Source organism: Thalassophryne amazonica, chromosome 20 (genome assembly GCF_902500255.1).
Source record: "Thalassophryne amazonica chromosome 20, fThaAma1.1, whole genome shotgun sequence".
Classification (NCBI taxonomy): Eukaryota; Metazoa; Chordata; class Actinopteri; order Batrachoidiformes; family Batrachoididae; genus Thalassophryne; species Thalassophryne amazonica.
The window spans coordinates 17,158,447-17,177,891 of NC_047122.1; the positions used below are offsets into that span (position 1 = coordinate 17,158,447).

Sequence of the window (19,445 nt, forward strand, 5' to 3'; positions counted from 1 at the left end):
ACTGAATAAAATTTGCTATTTTAAAGTCCTGTGAACATATCAGTAAACCAGGAAGGACTGGAGAGACAATTTATACATTAACAGATTTTCAAACTTAAACCTAAACTAATTTCTTTTGGCTTCTTCCATGGCAGTTTCGATGATTCCCCGCATGTTGATTTGGCACACGTTTGAAACATTAATGTTTATCTGGAGAAGCTTTATCTGATTAGGTTTTTGTCCTTTTAACTGTATACTCTTCATAACACTATATAATCTGCATTCTCTAGTGGATACTGTGTTTATATAGATCTTATAAACTTAAAAAGGATCTTTTGTATGCCACATCACATTTTGATCTTACAGACAAAATGTGCTTCTTCCTGACCGAGGGTCACCTGATTCAAATTTTAGAACTAATACATCACCGCAATGGACTGAGGATGAATTTGTGACTAAATGTTTTTCTAAAGGTTGCACAAAAATGTTTAGCTTAGCAGTAAGAGCTAAGGCTAGCTAAAGCTACAACATGCTAATAAAAAAAAGTATGTCATCTGTTTGTTGGGTTGTTAACATTATGCTGCAATATGACTGAACTTTTTCAAACTTTGGAGAACATTTCAGGAAACACATGCAGATAATGGTGCAGTTAATCCAGGAATTAGACGGGTGCACAGGTCTTTGTTTTTCTGTAGAAGTGCTGCGTGCGTGTGCTTGTTTATTGCTGGTTTGTGCACATATAGAAACAGTGATTACACGGCTCTGCACAGCTACATCCATGCATGTGTGTGCACGTGCCTGCGAGTCCACAAACTCTTTCTGAATATGTCTCCAGAGTGTTTATTATATCCGATACTGTACCTCTTTCTCGCACCACATATTTCTGTGCCGATCGATTTCTCTGACTCCCAACAAGACAATAATCGCACCTCCCTCTCTCTCCCCTTCTCTCCAGCATTATTACTGCCCTCCCCAAGGAGCACAACGCAAAGATGGAGGGATGGAAACGGAGAAGTAAAGGTGAAAATGGCCACTGTGTGTTACTTCCCTTTTAGAATCTGTGTTAGACCAAATGATGTGGGGGACAAAATGAAGGTGCTGAGAAAGAAGAGAATAAACTAAATCAGCACAGAATATGAAGAAAACAAGCAGTGAAAATTTAGAAAATTTATGTTGGGGGGGGTGTAATAGCTGAAGGTGAGAGATACGATGGAAATGGTTTCAAAGTGAAATAGAATCAAGAGAGAGAGAGAGAGATGACAAAGAATGATGAAGAGACAACAGTGTGGGGTGTGAGAAGAGGAAGATGAAAAAACTAAAATTGCAAACAACAACTGGCGCCAAAAATTTCGGAATTTCAGGATAATGGCTGAGGGTGGGAAAAATAACGAGGTCTGCTGGAAAGAGAATTAGAGGGAAAAAGTGTGTCTGAAAAGAGTAAAAAAAAAAAAAAACCCACATCGAGCACAGTCAGAAAGAGCAGGAGCAAGGGATTCTGGGACAGACAGAGAGGAACGGACCAACAGATAAATGAGCAAAGAATTTAAAAAAAAGAAAACAATTTTGAACAGAGGTGACAATAGAAACGATGGAAACAAAGACGGGAGGAAACAGAAAAAAATTGGAAAGACAAAATTGACGTGAAGATGAGTTAACTGCAGAATCCTCGCGGGAAGTAACGGGAAGCAAAAAACAGTGACAATTGGACTAACAAAGACACACAATGTGGCCTTGATGGTGTTTGGATGAAGAAGAGTCTGTGCTGAAGTGGATGAACAAAATGAACAGATGGGTGGATAGAAAATAACAGGTAAAAAATGAAAAAGTTCAGTTAAAAGCTACATTTGCCCGTGTCAGAGCAACGCAGGGTTCGTCATCACTACCACCATGGTGGCTTTCTGTAGAAAATCATAGTAAAAACAAACAAATGAGTTCTACCTTACACAGTAATTATTCTTAAAAATCTACCTGTTGCACTCTGTTATTTGTTAAATATCCACTTACTTTCAGTCAGTGGTGTTTATTATTGTTAAAATGATTGTACATGTAGTGTTTGCCTGTATGCAGATGATGCAACAGCTTATATGATCAGTGTGCATCCTCATCAACAAATATCCAATAACTGCCAGGTTAAGTTACTGAGCAGGATCCTGAGAAGTATAACCTTCTATTATCAGATGAACACGTATTAACAGAATCCACAATGAGCCTAATATAGCCAGCTAACATGCTAATGATAATGACTGGGTTAGCAAGGTTATAGCTGTGTATAATGTTGTGTTATGAGTCACCATCACAGTCACAAAGAGAACCCCAGTATGCAGGACAGCGGAGACAGGAGGAATAATTTAACCAAAGGTGATTTATTGTGCAAATGACTAAACAGCAGTCGTGTCTCAAAACGTAAGGGGAAGACCTGAGGGGAAAAGGCAGGGAATAACATGACACTCCAAAAACCCAAACGCAAAAAGATGACCGGTGACATGAAGAACTAAAGGAATGAAAACATAATCATAACTACCTATACAGCAGCTAGGAGGCAGAGTACTTACAACACACAGTGAGGCAGGAACCAAAGAACACAAGACAAAGATAGACAAAAAGCAGGAACCTGCAAAAACCCAGGGAACAAGTGCAGATTTAAACACACAAATACTAATTAGACAAGATACACGACAGGTGTGGAACTAAGGATACACGTGAAATAATCTGGCAGAATAAACAAATTACACCGAGTACCAAACGAGCCCACGACTGAGAGTAGAGATCTAGAGAACAACACGATAAATAAAAAGCAATACAAATAATGATCAGATAAACCAAAAGACAAATGTGGACAATACCATAAATAAATACTTCAACAAACGAGCAGGGAGCTACGATAACCACAAACGCCACGGAGAACAAAAATCAATAATGAGAGTACAAGGAAAACGTAGGACATATTGCAAAAGCAGGTAACAGATCACACTGATAATAACACAAAAATCAGGAAGAACCACAAACGGAGGACACAGACAGCGGGAGACACGCCCACATACACACACTGAACGAAACGGGACACACAGGAGTGAACAAACACAACCACACAAGACACACCCAACACAGAAAGACATCAGACATGGACACGACGCAGGACGGCATAGGGGCCACACCCACACGCACACACGCAGACCAAAGTCACACACCAGACACAGATACACATACATAACACTGACAATCGGGACACGCCCACACAAACGCAGAGACAAGGCAGGAGGAACAGAGATGCACAAAGAACACTAAAACCTCCCGACCAGACAGTCCACAGCAGGTTACATATGTAACAGACAGCTGTGTAACTGTTTACTTCAGTTAACTCAAAGTTCAGCAGCGTTAAGACACAACTGGGAATTTGAGTGTCAAGGTCACAACTCAAACTGTGGCTTGAGATTTTCTTCTTTTCTCTGCTAAATGCTTGTGTGGCTGCTCTCATATGCACTGATGTCATACATATGCAAAAAAAAAAAAAAAGCAGCAATAAAAACGATTTCTGTGGTATATGGCACATAAACTGAAGGGAAATTCCTTCAGGCTGATTCTCAGCTTGACCATCACATTTATCCAGCGGGGCTCGAAAGAATCTCATAAAAACCAGGCATGGCAGAATTTCCTCCACCCACAGAAGATCAAATTATCCTTCAATTTGGACTTATGAGGTTGTCACATGACTGCAGGGATATTTATGTTCCAACTGTTTGGACTGGGTGTGAAGAGATCCCAGAAAATCCTCTGTCATCCTTCCTTCTTTAAATTTTATTTATTTTATTTTAGTCGTTGCGGTGAATTAACTGCTGCTAATTCTGATCCAGGATCTGATTTGGTGTCTTTTTCCAGGCACTGATGAGATAAAGAAGAGGCAAAATTTGATTACGCTGCTCTACAAGTGCAAATGAAAGAAGGTGCTGAAAGGAGCCGGTGCCGCCTGGCAGCCGGCCCGCTGATCTACCGCGCACGCCGCCAGCTGTTAGATACTACACTTTACAGGTTTATCGATTCAACCCGACTTAAATTGGCTCCCAATTAAACAGAGCGCTTATTTGACCTCTTTACCCCTTCCTGTCTTCTGCTTTCCTGTCCTGTTAAATATCCCTCCTTCTCCTCCTCCTCCTCCGTCGCTTCCTCGCTCCGACCTGATCTCCACCGACACATCCATCTCTCGCTCAGTGTAATACCTTCACTCCCTTCCCCCTTCGTCTGCGACCGTCCCCCCCATCCCTGTTTTCGCTTACCAGCACCTAACTCCCCCGTCACCCCCCACTGCACTGGTTTCCAGTCTCCCACCTCCCTCCATATCTGATCTTTGCTCCGTTTCTCTCAGTCGATCCATCAATCTTTCCTTAAATAACGGCGATGAATTATTAAGCGTATTTATTCAAACAGCATAAATTTTAAAATACAGTTGGTTTGTTTGCTTCAGTTGAGGCCAAAGAGTGAGATGGAGGAGGAGAAGAAGGAGGAGAGGGGCATTGTGGGTAAAGGAAATGGTAAAAGGATTTCAACAGAAAAGAAGAAGAGGGAGATGAAGAAGAAGGTGAAAAGCCAGGTTAGGAAATTGGTGTGGCTCAAGGAACAGCTCCCCCCCATCCTCCCTCACCCCCTCCTCCCCTGCTCTGCTTTGTATTCTGTGGAGATGACAGGGGGAAAGCTTTATTGCTCTGAGTTTGTATCGATCGGGGCCCCACAGAGGGGGTATCCAGAGCCGCGTGCAGCGGAGGCGTCCAGTCGCCGCCTCACTCCTCCACACACCACATAAACACACCTTACCGCTTCCCCTCCTCCCCCTCACTCTCACAAAACCTCCAGGTTTACAGGGTCAAGAGGAGCAGCACCTTTTATTTACCTGTATGTAGACGCAGAGCGCCACACACCACCGAGTCAACATGTACGAGTGAAAACACACACACAAAGAATCGCTGGAAGCGGTGACGCTCACATGAATACGTTTGCAACTCTGATGAAACACACACGGGCATTTAAACGCACACAGCAGAAACCAGATCCTCGGCTGCAGGCTTTACTGCTGTCCTGACCACAGTTGCATCAGAAATCCCTAATCTGGAAGCGTGACCGTCCTCAGTTCCAGCAGGGAGGGATCAGGATGCTCCGGGCGGACTTCGAATTTAAGGATAAGATGGGATGCAGGTTCTGCAATCACCCCAAGAGATAGATGGACCTGATGGAGAGAGGCAAACAAAGGTAGAGCAGGAAGGTCGGGGGACTTATTGGAGCTCCAGGGAGGACCAAGGAGCCAGAGCTACTTACCAGAATTCCTGGGTTATTGGAGAAACACGCTAATGCTTGTTTCTCTGTAAAACTTGAAAATACATTCAGACCACCCATCTTTTACTTTTCCACACTGGGATTTGTGGGTGTAAAATACCAGCCACGCTGCATTATTTGCTCTGCCTATGAGGTCACGTGATGATCAATGTCTTTGTTTTTAGCAGGATTACACAAAAGCTAATGAAGACGTTTTCGCGACACCTTGTGGAGGGACTCGGGTTTCTGAGCCACGTGAGGACCCAGTACATGTTCCACTAGATGAAAGGGTAAGGGTAAGGGTAGATCCTGACTTTGATCACTGCTGATCTTTGATACCAATTATAGGTTCAAAGATTAGCAATCGACATCAAAGTTCAGATTTTAGGATGGAAAACCAGCAGTCAGACTGTGAAAGGTCAAATGATGAGGTAAGTAGCAAAGGTCAGCAATTGGGATCGAATGCTAGCAATTAGGATCAAACATCAGCGTTCAGGATGGGGCGTCAGCGATCGGGCTTAAATGTTAGTGTTCAGGATCAAAGTTCATCTTTTGTTACAGAAGGTCAGTACACTCAGTGGTGGGCACAGCTAACCAAAAAGTTAGCTTTGGTAACCATTAATCCGATAACTGAAAAGTTATCTTTTATAACGCTAAACCGATAAACTGCTAAAAAATGTATCTTTATTACGATAACCGATAACTTTTAGTACTGATTCGGATGCGGCCACATCAGATTACACTATTGGCTTCTGATAAACCAGTTTCACTTTAAGCGCCGCAGGAGCCGCTGGGTAAATTCAAGGATCACAAACACAAAAAGAATGCACAAAAAATGAATGAATAAAAAAATAAAAGCCCAAACACTGTCATCTTCTTTCAAAAGCAGTAAAACACAGTGTTAGGAGTCACAGTTTATCTCGGTATTAGATACAACGTCATTTACAAACTAAAAGCTGCCGCTTTTTTCACACACTTTGAACCCTGTGGCTTAAACAACCGAAATACATCCATTAATGCATTGATTGGCAGAGTAAAAGACACGTAGTAAATATAAATGCTTACCTGTTAGTTTCAGTGGGATTCATTAAATTCTGAAGAAATAATCAACAGAAAGCGTCCTGATTATCCAAAATGGTGTCTAAGAAAAGTCCCTCCGTAACACAGCTGCGCCGTGAAATCTCCTCTCTCCCGCGGAGTCTTGCCAATTAAATTAGGCCGTCAGCCACAAAGAAATAAAATAAAATGTTAAAATGAATCTGTTTTGTTTCTGTGTCGAGCGGACGGTAACACTCACTGTAATGTCTAAAGTGAACCTGAACTACACTATCCACAATGCTCCCTGCATAGACCGGCCAATCACGTTTTGCACTTAATGATTATGTCATCAGCAAGCGACAGCCACAAACACACAACAGACGGACTAAAATGTTTGATTTTAGGGTTTACAAATGTTTGTGACCGTTAAACTTTGTTCACTTTACCAGTAAAAAATGTTAGCAGACTGAAAGTTATCAGAACTAAATTTATCGGAAGATAATTGGTCTGCTGATTGTTTTAAAAGTTATCTGAAAAGCTAATCTGCTAGCAAAAACATCAGCTTTGATAATTATCGGTTATCGGATTAGCTGAACTGGGTCCGCGACTGAGTACACTGAATATGAACGTTCACTGATCAGTTAAGTAATTAAGATAGAATACAATAGAACAGAATAGAGGCTTTGTTGTCATTGTACAAACATACAGTTAAATTAGTCCTCTGCTTTTAACCCATCCTATTTACAGTTAGATACAATCCAAAACTAGGAGCAGTGGGCAGCCACAGTCTGGCACCCGGGGACCAACTACAGATGTAGAGATGCTGCCTTGGTCAGAGGCAAAGAAAGGAGAAGACCTCAAATAAGCATGTTTTGATTGTGGGAGGAAACTGGAGTACCCGGAGAAAACCCGCGGGGAGAACATGGACACAGAAAGGGCGGGAAGCGATCCCATGACCTTTTTGCTGTCAGGCACCAGTGATAACCACTAAGCTATCGTGTTGCCTGATCAGGGTCAAGCTTCAGTATTTGGGATCAAAATTCTGCTTTTGTGACATCAAGAATGTGGACAGTTGTTTCTGAGGCATTCATAATCTCCAATTTTTTTGAAAATTGCCAAGTTAAAAAAAGGTTAAAACCGCTGGTTTGTTAGTCGACGAATCAAAAATCAGTGAACTGTGTTTCACAAAACTTGAAATCCTGATGAGAATGGGTCTGGTGTGGAAGTGATACTTGAATACTCCACGTCGTTTTAAAGTAATTTGAGTAACTAGAGTTCCAACCACTTACAGCAAATTAAAGGCTGCTTCGCCCCCATAGGTTCAAATCTCAGCCTGAGCGACACTGGTTGCATGTCTCTCTGACATCACTTCCTGTTTTTGACTATGTCCATCAAAAATAATCATTATCCACCGCTTATTGAAAATTAACATTTTACACATGTTAATGTTCAGCAATCCCACGGAAATATGTGGTCTGGAATAGAAACCATAATATTGTGGGAGAGGAAAGGTGTATTTTTACCCAAGGCCAAGTAATACTGTGAGAAATCTTGGAGTCATTTTTGATCAGGATATGTCCTTCAATGCGCATATTAAGCAAATATGTAGGACTGCTTTTTTGCATTTGCGCAATATCTCTAAAATTAGAAAGGTCTTGTCTCAGAGTGATGCTGAAAAACTAAATCATGCATTTATTTCCTCTAGGCTGGACTACTGTAATTCATTATTATCAGGTTGTCCTAAAAGTTCCCTGAAAAGCCTTCAGTTAATTCAAAATGCTGCAGCTAGAGTACTGACGGGGACTAGAAGGAGAGAGCATATCTCACCCATATTGGCCTCTGTTCATTGGCTTCCTGTTAATTCTAGAATAGAATTTAAAATTCTTCTTCTTACTTATAAAGTTTTGAATAATCAGGTCCCATCTTATCTTAGGGACCTCTTAGTACCATATCACCCCAATAGAGCGCTTCGCTCTCAGACTGCAGGCTTACTTGTAGTTCCTAGGGTTTGTAAGAGTAGAATGGGAGGCAGAGCCTTCAGCTTTCAGGCTCCTCTCCTCTGGAACAGCTCCCAATTCGGATCAGGGAGACAGACACCCTCTCTACTTTTAAGATTAGGCTTAAAACTTTCCATTTTGCTAAAGCTTATAGTTAGGGCTGGATCAGGTGACCCTGAACCATCCCTTAGTTATGCTGCTATAGACTTAGACTGCTGGGGGGTTCCCATGATGCACTGAGTGTTTCTTTCTCTTTTTGCTCTGTATGCACCACTCTGCATTTAATCATTAGTGATTGATCTCTGCTCCCCTCCACAGCATGTCTTTTTCCTGATTCTCTCCCCTCAGCCCCAACCAGTCCCAGCAGAAGACTGCCCCTCCCTGAGCCTGGTTCTGCTGGAGGTTTCTTCCTATTAAAATGGAGTTTTTCCTTCCCACTGTCGCCAAGTGCTTGCTCACAGGGGGTCGTTTTGACCGTTGGGGTTTTTCTGTAATTATTGTATGCCCTTGCCTTACAATATAAAGCGCTTTGGGGCAACTGTTTGTTGTGATTTGGCGCTATATAAATAAAATTGATTTGATTTGATTTGAAAGCCAAAATATGGCCATTGAGTATTGCAAAGGCCCTGCGACCATCCGTCCATCCATCTGTGCTCAGCTTAAGTCCAGTCCGATTATTGCCAGAGTGTTGAAATTCACAGGGAACATTCTTGGGACACAGACCTTGGACAAGGTCAAAGATGGCTAACCTTGACCTATTTTAAGAGGTCAAAAGGTGACATTCTGTTTCCTATTGTTATGCTCATATGGCAGAGGGTATTTTAGCATTGCTTTATATTTAGCATTGTGAGAGCGGCAGAAATGAGGCCTTGCCAAATGTCTTTATCAGATGATCAGAGACTTCAGCTCCTGTTTTTGCAACTTCCTGCCCATCATCTGTGCCGTCCACAGAACAAACGCCATTTTGTTGAGGTGAGTCAAACAAATCAGCGTGGAGAGACAGATAAATGAACGGCAGGTGGGATGAGTGCTCAAGGCCACACGGCCGCGACTCTCCTTTGACTCTCCATTTTTACACTCCTTCCATCAACAGACGGCCTCAGACCCACTTATGTTCATTCAGCCGATGACACACCAAGACTCACGCATTACCAGAACCATGTGTCATCAGGCCAGCACTGTTTGTGTGAATTTGCTGTTTTTGTGTTTTTGCATATGAACTCTGGAACCTTTCGCTCATGTCAGAACATGTCAACTAACTCAGCATTTGAGATTCAGTATTTCTATGGTGTTCGGCGGACTGTTTCAAATGAATTTTATGGAACGTTTGTGTTCAACACAAGATTTTAGTATGTGAGCAAATTATTTTTATTACAAGAAAAAAACACAAAGTGATAAAAACTTGAGGCAAAAATATGGCCATTGAGTATTGCAGAGATTTTGTGTTGGGGGGGGGTGTTATTTCAAAAAATTTGGAAATCTATAAATGTTTGCATGGAATATGGAAATATACATGGAATAAACCATAGCAGGATAAATTTGGGGTCATTTGGTTCCAAAAACCCATATGGACGGAACGTTTAAGAATTTCAAGTAACGCGTGTGTCGTATATATGTGCTGTTGACATAGAAAACCACTCTGTTGCTTATAATTAGTTCATTGTGGCCATGTCATTCTTTACATGTGATGATTATACTCAACTGATGGTCCTGAAATAAAAACTACATAAATTTTGTTTGTTACAATTGATCGTAAAATTGTACTTAAATTAGTTTTTTTGTCAATTACTCTTAAAAAAAACACCAGATAGGCTTATTGTTACCATAGAACATGGGGTCATGCAACATCTGGAGCCAAATTTCAAGTCTCTAGGTGCAGCGGTTCTCAAGATATGACATTTTCGTTGATATTTTTGGTGATTTTTGAACCCGATATCTTCACTGGCTCTGTCCATATGGGTTTTCGGAACCAAATGACCCAAAATTTATCCTGCAATGGTTTATTCCGTGTATATTTCCATATTCCATGCAAACATTTATAGATTTCCAAATTTTTTGAAATAACACTCCTCCCTATTTGTGTCCATCCGTCTGTCTGTGTTCAGCTCGTTTTACTGCCAGAGTGTTGAAATTCACAGGGAACATTCTTGGGGCACAGACCTTTGACAAATTCAAAGATGGCTAACCTTGACCTATTTTAAGAGGTCAAAAGGTCACATTCTGTTTCATACTGTTATGCTACTACGGCCGAGAGTATTTTAGCATTGCGTTATATTTTCTTTTTATGTTTAAGGATATCTTTTCTGTTCTGACAGTTAATAACAGACACGCAAATGTTACAGTGTAAAATGTCTCTTCATGGAAGGTTTTTTTTTTAAGTGCACTTTATCATAGAAATTCACCACAAAAAGCATCAGCAACAGCTTGTGGCACTCCATAACACATTGAGAAAAACCTTCTGTGTTGGTTTGCAATGTGTAAGAAAACAGGTTTTTACACAGAAGGAAATGAATGTATTACTTTTTATTCGTGACACTTAAATTGTCCTGAGACGACCTAAACAACAGAAACCTAGAGATCTGAAAGCAAACCCATAAACTGACCCCGCAACCCGGGTACTGGTCCAATTCTGTCCCCTTGAAAATCCCTGAGCTCTGAGGATGACGATAAAATGCTTAAAAAAAGGGTTTGAATGAAAAAAGTAAGTCCCTTCGGCTGCTGCCTTGTTTTCACTCGGGGTCGTCACAGCAGATCCCAGGTGGATCTACATGTTGAATTGGTACATTTTACGCCGGATGCCCTTCCTGATGCAACTCAACATTGGCACACAATTATACAACCAAAGTCAAAACTGGCAGCACAGAGATACAACGAGATATGCATCTTGGATGCTCACAGTCTAAAGCTATGACAAAGTGCCACGCGCCGATCATGACTGCCCACAAACGTGTTCCAGCACAGTTTAGTGACATAATGTACAAGACCATGCCATGTGTGCAAATACAAGTAACACAACGTGCAGCGTTATCCACCCTACCTCCGGTAAACCTCCCAGTGGTTCTACGGCATGTACGATAACGTTACAGGTTTTGACAAATCTTGAAATTTCAGCCATGGCTCAGTTACAAAATATCACGGTTCATCGAAGAAACCCTCCTGGTGAGCTGGGGGAAGGATGAAGTTTCAAACCAAGAGCTTCGGTGATGGATATCTTTGAATGTGAGAAAGGGGGTTGAATGGTGCGTTCACTGGACATCAGGCTTTTTTGCTTCATTGTATAAAATGTTGACAGCAAAGTACTCAAGTACTCAAGCCAAACAACTACAGGCGGCTCAATATTCAACAAAAACTTGCAAAAATCAGTTTAAGAAGACTTTAAGGCTTCACTGATCACCTGCATCACACGTGATTCGATAAAGTCATTTATATGCCTGTTGGTGTATCTTATACAGTAAAAAAAAGAAGAATTTTTAATGTATGAAAAAAATGTTTTTAAACATATAGTTGACACAAGCTGAAACTAGATCTCATTAAAACTGTATCGACACTTGTTATAATACCTGGAGGGGGAGTTTAAGGTAAGAAACTCAAACACACACGTAAAAACAGACGCACAATTACAGACTTCCAGAGTCGAGATAATAAGAGGCCAGCAGAAAACAGCAGCATGTGCCCGTGTATGTGCATGGAGCAGCTCCTCGGGGGGTTCGACCACACAATAACAACCAATTTAATGGAAAATATATACGTACATATGTGTGTGTGCATTCTCCCTTTAACACACATCATGAGAGGCGGCATGATGTCATTATGTGTGTCACTGTGTTGTGAAGCTTCACGTGTCATTACTGTGTGCGTGCAGACGCACAAACATCCTGCCTGGCTGACTGACCTGCCGCCATTTCACACCACTGACCAGTACAAATTGGATAAGGGTCCGTTCTCTGTGCACTGCTACACTTTCAGACGTGCATGTGTGTACACATGTACACAAGCACACACGCGAGCACGGTCTGCACATCGGGCTCAAAATGGCCGAAATGCTGCGATTAGAGTCAGCGAAGTTACAGAGCAAAAAGAGGCGAGATAAGGAAAGACACTCAACTTCCTGAAAATTTTATTTTACAGGCAACCCAGACACACATTTTTGTTTTTTTTTAAACAACCAGGATTGTTTTTTGTTCTAATAACATGATCTTCATAAAACATTAATTAAACTATTCCTTTTTTAATCTTTTCTTTTTAACCCTTTTAAAACCTATTACAATACTACATTTGATAAATTATGTTATATAATTATATATTATATTTTTATACTACGTAATGCTGTATTATATAAATGTATTTATTTTATGTATATCTATTTTATATATTTATGTAGCATCATTTTATAGTTGATACTGACAGTATTGTGATGCTGTAGTATTTTATGTTTCAGGTTCTGCTGCTTTTCATGGGTAGGACTCTTTAAACATTTTTTTTCTTGTCTGAGTGATACTTTGAATATATATATATATATATATATATATATATATATATATATATATATATATATATACACAAAACATCTAAAATGACAATAAAAATGAACTGCAAAAAAACTACATGTTCCATTAAATAAACAATAAATAACTTATTGTGCAAATCAAATTCTGTTCCATATTTGCATGTTGTTTTGTGGAACAAGTTAACCTTTATTAAGAAAAATTGCACTTAAAGAAAAAAAAAAGAAAATTCATAAAACAGTAAAAACAATCTGTCAGCCCCGAGTGCTGACCATTGACCCCATGTTTAAAAATAAAGCACAACTGAAAAAACAACAAAGAAATTAAACTTAATATCTACAGATTTAATGTTTAATCTGTTTCTGCATCTTTGATTTTGTGTGTATGACTGAAGCATCAAACCTCAGCAAATAAAAGTACAGATGAAAGCTAACCACTGTTAGCATTAGCATATGTGATCACGCGGACTACGCTTACCAGAGCCTAATTAAATTAATTTGGATCTTGACTTAACTATGACTTTCCATCACTCTGATTGCGGAAACTCAGACGTGTTCTTCACTAATACATTTTTTTCAGCACTAACAATCTGTTACGTTAGAAATTTAAGGGGTTACATAGCGTGTCACTAATTTCCTAAATTCTGTGCATTTGTGTATGTGTGCATTTGTACTGCATTTTATGAATACGCGCACATGATCGCTGCCGTTGCCTTCCTGAAACACTATAGACCGTAAAGCAGAGTTTGCAGGCAGCAGCTCAGATCACAATCCATCAAGCTCTACCTCATACGGTGCACCGGAATTACAATGCGGCCTTACTTTACTCCTGTATATTGTCTAATTGTGCGTCCTGCTACATGCTGTGAGGCGGTGACTGCACTGTGAGCATTTGCTTTCATGTGTGTGAGGTGTTCTGTTCCACTGTTAAGGAGGAAGACGTTGCATCAGAATTTTGGCTCTCTGTTGGAACTGTTTACACAGAGACTGCTACCTGCTGCTTTGGACTTTGAACTATCAGTCTTTTTCAAGACTTTTTTACTTTTGTACTTTTTTACTTTTTTTTTTTTACTTTTTCACCGTGCTCCAACGCCTAAGGAAGACCTCTAACGGTCGAAACATCGCGACGGAGCACTTTTATCAGCTAACTTTCATCAGCGTTGGCAAGCTAACTAGCTTGCTAACGCTTTCGTTTTTATTTTTTTTAGCACTGTTGTCGTGCGTTACCTGTGCTGCTCCACAGCGTGTCTAGTGGATTTTTATTTTATTTTAGCACCATTGTCGTGCGTTCGCTGTTGTCGTGCGCTACCTGTGCTGCTTCATGGCCTGTCTGGTGCCTTAACTAAGGCACTCCTTCTGCTGAATCACCTCTAAATTATTTACACATTATTCACTTTGCGTGTTTTTAGGAATCCGCTAGGTTAGCATAGCTACTAGCTCTTAGCCGATTTAGCATGGCGGCTTCTCCTGTCTCTCCCGTACTTTTCTGCTCTGGGTGTGAAATGTTTAGTTATTCCTCGGCCTCCTTTAGCAGTAACGGTGCTTGTAATAAGTGCAGCTTATTCGTAGCTTTGGAGGCCAGGCTGGGCAAATTGGAGGCTCGGCTCCGCACCGTGGAAAATTCTACAGCTAGCCAGGCCCCTGTAGTCGGTGCGGACCAAGGTAGCTTAGCCGCCGTTAGTTCCCCCCTGGCAGATCCCGGGCAGTCGGGAAAGCAGGCTGACTGGGTGACTGTGAGGAGGAAGCGTAGCCCTAAACAGAAGCCCCGTATACACCGTCAACCCGTTCACATCTCTAACCATTTTTCCCCACTCGACGATACACTCGCCGAGGATCAAACTCTGGTTATTGGCGACTCTGTTTTGAGAAATGTGAAGTTAGCGACACCAGCAACCATTGTCAATTGTCTTCCGGGGGCCAGAGCAGGCGACATTGAAGGACATTTGAAACTGCTGGCTAAGGCTAAGCGTAAATTTGGTAAGATTGTAATTCACGTCGGCAGTAATGACACTCGGTTACGCCAATCGGAGGTCACTAAAATGAACATTAAATCGGTGTGTAACTTTGCAAAAACAATGTCGGACTCTGTAGTTTTCTCTGGGCCCCTCCCCAATCAGACCGGGAGTGACATGTTTAGCCGCATGTTCTCCTTGAATTGCTGGCTGTCTAAGTGGTGTCCAAAAAATGAGGTGGGCTTCATAGATAATTGGCAAAGCTTCTGGGGAAAACCTGGTCTTGTTAGGAGAGACGGCATCCATCCCACTTTGGATGGAGCAGCTCTCATTTCTAGAAATCTGGCCAATTTTCTTGGATCCTCCAAACTGTGACTGTCCAGCGTTGGGACCAGGAGGCAGAGTTGTAGTCTTACACACCTCTCTGCAGCTTCTCTTCCCCTGCCATCCCCTCATTACCCCATCCCCGTAGAGACGGTGCCTGCTCCCAGACCACCAATAACCAGCAAAAATCTATTTAAGCATAAAAATTCAAAAAGAAAAAATAATATAGCACCTTCAACTGCACCACAGACTAAAACAGTTAAATGTGGTCTATTAAACATTAGGTCTCTCTCTTCTAAGTCCCTGTTGGTAAATGATATAATAATTGATCAACGTATTGATTTATTCTGCCTAACAGAAACCTGGTTACAGCAGGATGAATATGTTAGTTTAAATGAGTCAACACCCCCGAGTCACACTAACTGTCAGAATGCTCGTAGCACGGGCCGGGGCGGAGGATTAGCAGCAATCTTCCATTCTAGCTTATTAATTAATCAAAAACCTAGACAGAGCTTTAATTCATATGAAAGCTTGTCTCTTAGTCTTGTCCATCCAAATTGGAAGTCCCAAAAACCAGTTTTATTTGTTATTATCTATCGTCCACCTGGTCGTTACTGTGAGTTTCTCTGTGAATTTTCAGACCTTTTGTCTGACTTAGTGCTTAGCTCAGATAAGATAATTATAGTGGGCGATTTTAACATCCACACAGATGCTGAGAATGACAGCCTCAACACTGCATTTAATCTATTATTAGACTCTATTGGCTTTGCTCAAAAAGTAAATGAGTCCACCCACCACTTTAATCATATCTTAGATCTTGTTCTGACTTATGGTATGGAAATAGAAGACTTAACAGTATTCCCTGAAAACTCCCTTCTGTCTGATCATTTTAATAACATTTACATTTACCCTGATGGACTACCCTGCAGTGGGGAATAAGTTTCATTACACTAGAAGTCTTTCAGAAAGCGCTGTAACTAGGTTTAAGGATATGATTCCTTCTTTATGTTCTCTAATGTTATATACCAACACAGAGCAGAGTAGCTACCTAAACTCTGTAAGGGAGTTAGAGTATCTCGTCAATAGTTTTACATCCTCATTGAAGACAACTTTGGATGCTGTAGCTCCTCTGAAAAAGAGAGCTTTAAATCAGAAGTGTCTGACTCCGTGGTATAACTCACAAACTCGTAGCTTAAAGCAGATAACCCGTAAGTTGGAGAGGAAATGGCATCTCACTAATTTAGAAGATCTTCACTTAGCCTGGAAAAAGAGTTTGTTGCTCTATAAAAAAGCCCTCCGTAAAGCTAGGACATCTTTCTACTCATCACTAATTGAAGAAAATAAGAACAACCCCAGGTTTCTTTTCAGCACTGTAGCCAGGCTGACAAAGAGTCAGAGCTCTATTGAGCTGAGTATTCCATTAACTTTAACTAGTAATGACTTCATGACTTTCTTTGCTAACAAAATTTTGACTATTAGAGAAAAAATTACTCATAACCATCCCAAAGATGTATCGTTATCTTTGGCTGCTTTCAGTGATGCCGGTATCTGGTTAGACTCTTTCTCTCCGATTGTTCTGTCTGAGTTATTTTCATTAGTTACTTCATCCAAACCATCAACATGTTTATTAGACCCCATTCCTGCCAGGCTGCTCAAGGAAGTCCTACCATTATTGAATGCTTCAATCTTAAATATGATCAATCTATCTTTGTTAGTTGGCTATGTACCACAGGCTTTTAAGGTGGCAGTAATTAAACCATTACTTAAAAAGCCATCACTTGACCCAGCTATCTTAGCTAATTATAGGCCAATCTCCAACCTTCCTTTTCTCTCAAAGATTCTTGAGAGGGTAGTTGTAAAACAGCTAACTGATCACCTGCAGAGGAATGGTCTATTTGAAGAGTTTCAGTCAGGTTTTAGAATTCGTCATAGTACAGAAACAGCATTAGTGAAGGTTACAAATGATCTTCTTATGGCTTCGGACAGTGGACTTATCTCTGTGCTTGTTCTGTTGGACCTCAGTGCTGCTTTTGATACTGTTGACCATAAAATTTTATTACAGAGATTACAGCATGTCATAGGTATTAAAGGCACTGCGCTGCAGTGGTTTGAATCATATTTGTCTAATAGATTACAGTTTGTTCATGTAAATGGGGAATCTTCTTCACAGACTAAAGTTAATTATGGAGTTCCACAAGGTTCTGTGCTAGGACCAATTTTATTCACTTTATACATGCTTCCCTTAGGCAGTATTATTAGACGGTATTGCTTAAATTTTCATTGTTACGCAGATGATACCCAGCTTTATCTATCCATGAAGCCAGAGGATACACACCAATTAGCTAAACTGCAGGATTGTCTTACAGACATAAAGACATGGATGACCTCTAATTTCCTGCTTTTAAACTCAGATAAAACTGAAGTTATTGTACTTGGCCCCACAAATCTTAGAAGCATGGTGTCTAACCAGATCTTTACTCTGGATGGCATTTCCCTGACCTCTAGTAATATTGTGAGAAATCTTGGAGTCATTTTTGATCAGGATATGTCATTCAAAGCGCATATTAAACAAATATGTAGGACTGCCTTTTTGCATTTACGCAATATCTCTAAAATCAGAAAGGTCTTGTCTCAGAGTGATGCTGAAAAACTAATTCATGCATTTATTTCCTCTAGGCTGGACTATTGTAATTCATTATTATCAGGTTGTCCTAAAAGTTCCCTAAAAAGCCTTCAGTTAATTCAAAATGCTGCAGCTAGAGTACTGACAGGGACTAGCAGGAGAGAGCATATCTCACCCGTGTTGGCCTCTCTTCATTGGCTTCCTGTTAATTCTAGAATAGAATTTAAAATTCTTCTTCTTACTTATAAGGTTTTGAATAATCAGGTCCCATCTTATCTTAGGGACTTCGTAGTACCATATCACCCCATTAGAGCGCTTCGCTCTCAGACTGCAGGCTTACTTGTAGTTCCTAGGGTTTGTAAGAGTAGAATGGGAGGCAGAGCCTTCAGCTTTCAGGCTCCTCTCCTGTGGAACCAGCTCCCAATTCAGATCAGGGAGACAGATACCCTCTCTACTTTTAAGATTACGCTTAAAACTTTCCTTTTCGCTAAGGCTTATAGTTAGGGCTGGATCAGGTGACCCTGGACCATCCCTTGGTTATGCTGCTTTAGACGTAGACTGTGGGGGGGGGTTCCCATGATGCACTGTTTCTTTCTCTTTTTGCTCTGTATGCATTACTCTGCATTTAATCATTAGTGATCGATCTCTGCCCCCCTCCACAGCATGTCTTTTTCCTGGTTCTTTCCCTCAGCCCCAACCAGTCTCAGCAGAAGACTGCCCCTCCCTGAGCCTGGTTCTGCTGGAGGTTTCTTCCTGTTAAAAGGGAGTTTTTCCTTCCCACTGTAGCCAAGTGCTTGCTCACAGGGGGTCGTTTTGACCGTTGGGGTTTTTCATAATTATTGTATGGCCTTGCCTTACAATATAGAGCGCCTTGGGGCAACTGTTTGTTGTGATTTGGCGCTATATAAAAAAAAAGTTGATTGATTGATTGATGTGCACACCAGTTTGCCTATACCATCAAAAGAAGATAAAACTGAGTAAATTATGAAGCGCATTCATCCTCAGAGGAACAGCGCCTTAATATAAACAGTTAAAATGTATATATATGAGGGAAAAGTCACTTCTTTGAGCTAAAATCACAAGGAAAAAATCATGCATGTGCAGTTTGTGTGTGCAGACATGTTATCATTTCAAATCTGGACTTACAGGATGAAGATAAACGGCGTCAGGCAGATATTAACTGCAACCCTGCAAACATTTTCTGTCTCTTTTTGATGCTAACAGGATAAAAACCTCTGGGTTGTAGGTTTTATCAGGCCTGAGTCAAAGCACATGCAGCTCTGTTCGTGCAGCTAAATGAGATTTTGCAGCCGAGCTGCACTTTAACGTCTTTTCATGTTTGTATTTGACATCTTTTAATTGTAGCTTCATTATTACGACTTTTATGATATATTGATATTGATGCTGGTGATTACTGCACAGTCTTGACATTCAGTCATAAATGACGCAGTCAGGACAAGAGAACAGTCTGTGAGATTTAAGTCAGATCATAATTCAAATTCACAAGGAAATCTGAAAAATAAAAGCAACAAACAATACGACTGTACATTCTGCTTTACACACTGCAACGCACTCAAGTCCAGTTCCTATCCGTCAGAAAACAGAATTTATTTTCACATTACAACACATTAAATGTTAACTTGGTCATCTGCAGTGTTAGAATTAGTTTAAAGCAGATCTGGACCCTGAGTGCAGTGGGCCGGATTGACCCCATGACGAGCTGTACT

The 19,445-nt window shown here is 40.8% G+C and overlaps 1 protein-coding gene and 1 long non-coding RNA gene across 2 annotated transcripts in view; one reads left to right on the forward strand and one right to left on the reverse strand.

The window, feature by feature from the left end:
- The window catches only part of LOC117501957 (POU domain, class 2, transcription factor 1), a 173,269-nt gene that overhangs the window by 69,664 nt on the left and 84,160 nt on the right, over positions 1-19,445 (reverse strand). The window lies entirely within an intron of this gene.
- Positions 693-4,062, forward strand: LOC117501958. Its single transcript, XR_004558140.1, has 2 exons — positions 693-999; positions 3,856-4,062. It is a non-coding gene; the product is annotated as an uncharacterized LOC117501958 (long non-coding RNA).